Source organism: Oreochromis aureus, linkage group 3 (assembly GCF_013358895.1).
Source record: "Oreochromis aureus strain Israel breed Guangdong linkage group 3, ZZ_aureus, whole genome shotgun sequence".
Classification (NCBI taxonomy): Eukaryota; Metazoa; Chordata; class Actinopteri; order Cichliformes; family Cichlidae; genus Oreochromis; species Oreochromis aureus.
This window is the reverse complement of record NC_052944.1, coordinates 28,791,669-28,796,397: the sequence shown is the minus strand read 5'-3', so window position 1 is coordinate 28,796,397 and position 4,729 is coordinate 28,791,669. Positions and strand designations below refer to the sequence as shown.

Sequence of the window (4,729 nt, the reverse complement as noted above, 5' to 3'; positions counted from 1 at the left end):
GCTAAGCCATGGGATGTGCCCGGCGAAGCCAGAATGTCTTAAAGAATTTCAAAACACACCCTGCCACATGTATGGGTCAATCCTTACACATGGAATATGCAATTGAGTGGAGCGATTGTCTCTCAATTGGAGAAGTAAGGTTATAAGAGTGATCAGGGTGAAGATAAACTGCAGGCCTGCTTTGTTAAGACTGTTCAGCATTTGGCTGAACTCAGACAGTCTTAAAAAACTAAGCTTCAAGCTTCAGTTTCTCTTTGTCCTCAGTCACAGTGTCTCTTACCAGTCTGCTTTGGATTCCATGTTCCTTGTTAGTATTGTAACTTATTAGTAAACAATTGAAAATCTAAAAGTTCAAACTGTTCCTAGACCCTTTTTGCTTTGTGGCAGGACAGATTGTGCTGCTGAAAGAGGCCACAGCCATCAGGGTTTGATCAGGTCCATGGATGGCAGAACCTAAGGTCTCCCAGGAGAATATTTCCCAACACATCACACTGCCTCCACCGGCTTGCTTTCTTTCCATAGTGGATCTTGGTGCCTGGTGTTTCCCAAGTAATCAACATACAAGCACCTGACTATCCAACACGTTCTCACTCCCAACTCGTCAAATGTGTGACGCATGGTCAGGCTCCCTCTGCTTCACTTATCGACGCGCAGGGTACCCCCCTGGCGTCGAGAATTGACGTGCAGGGTCCTCCTATTGAATACTATAGAGCTCCCTAAACGTTGTTTATTGACGACAAGAGATTTCCGCGGAAGAGCCTGTTGTTCGTATATTTATATATTTCCGAAATCACATTGTAGTGACGTGTACTGAACATAATATATTATATAATGTAAGCAACTACCTGAGAAACATCAGATACAGCAGATAAATTAATTATAGGCTATTACTTTTGCATTTATGGAGGGAGAGGTGTATGCTGGGTAATGGCACAGCTAGCGACTGGGTGACTTTATTCACCCGCTTCGGCTGTTATCAGTCCATACAATGGGCGTTATTAGCAGAAATCAGTCCCATAGATGTGGGCCATCTCCACCTGCTAGATTGTTCAGAAGCTTGTTATCATCCATCCAGATGGAGGATCACTAACAGGAGCGTGGAAGACTCCAGAATCCACTCTGGCTGGAATCCGGTGGATACAGCAGTGTTACAGGTAAGACCGTCTTTATGGTGCTAGCTTAAAGTTACGGTGTAAACGTTAGCTTATATTGTAGTAAAGCTGTTACTGTTGAAACGATGTTAGCACAGAAATATTAGCTTCTGTCATGACTGATGAAGTTACTAGTTAATAAAGTTTCCAGTAAAGTGATTAATCGCAGCCACAGATTGACAGTAAATATCCCGATTAGCTTCAATGCATCTGTAATAAATATGTGCAAGTTTCAGTGCTTCGTTTAAACTGTATGATACTTATACTGACCCAGGGTCAGTGTAAAATACAATCCTAGCTGTGTGAACAAAGCCTGGCTCCTTTAATCCTGCATGACAAACCTCAGGATGCAGGTTCTTATTACTCTTTCCTGCTGGCACACCTGTCACACCTGAGAGTCAGCTAGAAACTTACAGTGACGTGGACATCATGCAAAGACTGCCAGACTCTGTAATACTGTAAATGATCAGTGACTCAGGTTAACACTAAACTTTAAACAGTCCCTCTGTGTCTCTGTGTGTGCTGAACATCTAGGATTGAGTCAGGCTGCATCAGCTGAATGTGTTATATGTAAATATCAATATTTTTTATTCAGGTGTGGGGAAAATATGTAAGACTGCAGTGAAGCGATGTACCAGATTAATCCCTGGCCAAAGGCATCGTACTTAAATCAGACTACTGATCCAGCCACATCAGCCACAGTTCACAAAATGAACTGCAGGTTCCTGAGAGGTGGACTGTGAGCACAGAAACACATGTTCATACATACAGCTGCAGCAAGCTTACATTAATTTTAAATAGATGTGTTACTCTGATGTCTGTCTCTCTGTTAGTCCTCTGACAGACTGGTACCTGTCCAGGTGTGCTCTACCTATGACTACTGGGACAGGCTCTGGCTCCTGTAATAGAAATTTTCTATTATTCTAATTTAAAGTATTTAAGTGCTTATGCATATGCTTAGTTGTGACACTGTTATAGACTGTTCAGTGAAAGTTTCTAAAACTAGATGAACTTACTTCAGCGTCAGCAGTTTGAGAAAACAACTCCCTTTACAGGTGCTGATAAGGCCAAGGGCACAAAACAGCTTAACAATTGTTCAGTTAGGTTTCATAGCGAGGCGTGTGAAGTGTGGTATGATCAGTTTGTAACTTCCTCCCTCTTCCTTGGAATGCATAAAGGAGTAGGAGCACCACTTCTGTGGCAGAGCTGACATGACTGTGAACTGTGATGTTTGATGTGTGTTGGCTCTCCTGCGCGCAGTAATAAATAGCTTGATCACAGCAGATTTTATTTACAAAATTCCACGATACCCCCCCACCCTCCCACTGTGAACATGAATTGAATATTCAGAAGACATTTGTTTAAATACTTCTAGAAATCTGAGCTGTTGGTGTGTCCTTGGATTGTGTGGTAATAATATTAGAGCTGGCAATCTTTCTTACTGAATCTCTACTCTGAGTCATGTTACCTGAGATTAATTCTATGTTTACCTGTCAGCCTGGACAAATGTGCTGTGTGAAGGATGTAAATCAAATCAGATCTTAACTGCTTACATTTAAGGAGCCTGGTCATATTTAATTGTAATATGAACCAATGATTTTCTGATTGCTGATTCTAAGAGAGTCTTTGTGGAAATCCTGTTTGGCTTTTTGTCATTTTAATTCTCTTTTCTGTTTTCCAGAACAGTTCTCCACAGTCGCTGTGCACATGGGTCAGTGGGACCAAGAAGCACTCTGCTAATGTGAGACTCTGACCAGCAACATCCAGCAAGACCCAGGCAGCGTTTTCTATCTCCCAGCTGGAGTTTTTTGTTTGTGACGGGAGAGTCAGATTTTTGTTGAAGCTGGAGGAACAGAGAGGTAAGTCAGTTTGCAGAGATCCCTCCCACCCTGGCTTTTATGTGGCAGATTTCTTATCTGAAACAGTAATATTTCAGTGACTGCTGCTTATATCACAGGTTAATACACGCTACTGATCCCTGATGGGAGAATCATCACCTCTGCTAACAAAGAAGCCTGGTGGATATTTGTTTACAGACTGATGATGGGACATCATGCTCTGCATCTTCAAAGTTTGTCTCTTGATTATTATTCATAAACAGTAATGTGAATTATGCTTATATCTAGGGATGCAACGATACCAATTTTTTCAAACCGATCCGATACCGATACTTGGATCTGAGTACTTGCCGATACCGAGTACAAAAACCGATACTTCTACCACACACAAGTTAAACTTAACCAGTAGTAAAGAAACGACCCCAGACAACTCTTTAACACAAACGAAACGTTTACTGAACGTAAGGGCAGAGACAAATACTGTACAACACATCCCTTTTTTAAACTCAAATGATATTCCAATTCCTTAACCAAATGAAATACACTGTATAAATGAAATAATTCCCTTTCAAATTATATTAAACAACCCAACTTATGTTATCACCTTTTGGTAAGTGACTCACTAATATACACTCCAAAACACGTTATATAAATCCACTAAACATACAATATTCACACATGGGCCCCACACACGCTCACATTCACACTTGTTGCAGGCCTGTTTGTTGCTCACGCTGGGACGATGGAGAAAAATCCTCTTCTCCCAGTAAGAGCACAAAGTCTGACTTACAGTTCAGCTGATCGGTAGGTCGCCGTTCACCAGTCCCACACTAAATCCACTCCCTGCGGACCCGATGCTGTCTCTGCTACAGCGCGTTAGCGAGTCACTGTCCAGCTCTCCGACAGTCCATAGCGGCTGCCTCCGAGGCGCAGCCAAGCAGTCCGGGCTAGCCTTTAGCCTCGGCGATCGTAGCTGGAAACACAGCACGGTGGTGCGACCGTTGAAACAAAAAGTCACTTCACCCACACTCTGTTGTGAAGCTCTCACACGGTTAGCTTTCTAGCCACACACTCTTTTGTGCTGGTTAACTATGGGCAGAAATCTGTGCCATCAGAAACTGAATTTGAATAAGTTAAATTTGAATTTGAATTACTCGGATTGAATCTGAATTGTAACTTGAATGAAAGCTTTTGAAAACTGAATTTGAATTAGTTTAATTTGAAATTGAATTTATGGTTTGAAAATGAATTGATTTGCTTTGAAACTGCATTTTATCCTTTAAAAATTCAGCTCTCGAATAATTTCAGATTCACTTCTCACCATTCAATTTCAGTTCCAAAATTCAGTTTTTGGGACTTACATCCGGTTCGGTTCAAGCGCAGATTAATAGAACTACAGACTGATAGCGTTACTGACGGAATCTACAGCGTCTTGAGCTGAATTAAGACTTCAGAAGTCATTCGTCATGTCGAATGACCAGCGGATAAACTCTCAGGTTGGTAATAAATGTATTACATGTATAAGAACAAGCGTCATGTTAACAAATGATAGCCGTACAGTAACCTTTATGCTTATTGTAGCTGCTAGCTAAAAACGCTAATTTAGCCTAGTTTGCCCTGAATTCAGCTTTGACAAACAAATATGATCGACTGTTTCTAGTAGAATTCCAAAGTTGTCATCTTGTACCCTGTCAGAGCCCTGTATGCTTGCAGAGACCCCTACAGTACGGAAACATGCAA

The 4,729-nt window shown here is 41.5% G+C and overlaps 1 long non-coding RNA gene across 2 annotated transcripts; it reads left to right on the top strand.

The window, feature by feature from the left end:
- The first annotated feature begins 2,462 nt into the window (after window positions 1-2,462).
- On the top strand, window positions 2,463-4,379 carry LOC120439157. 2 transcript variants are annotated; one of them, XR_005612421.1, is made up of 3 exons: window positions 2,463-2,561; window positions 2,833-3,010; window positions 3,109-3,329. It is a non-coding gene; the product is annotated as an uncharacterized LOC120439157 (long non-coding RNA). The 2 variants fall into 2 exon arrangements; XR_005612420.1 differs by lacking the exon at window positions 2,463-2,561 and adding an exon at window positions 4,324-4,379 and having other exon boundaries at window positions 2,568-3,010; window positions 3,109-3,222.
- Window positions 4,380-4,729: the final 350 nt, after the last annotated feature.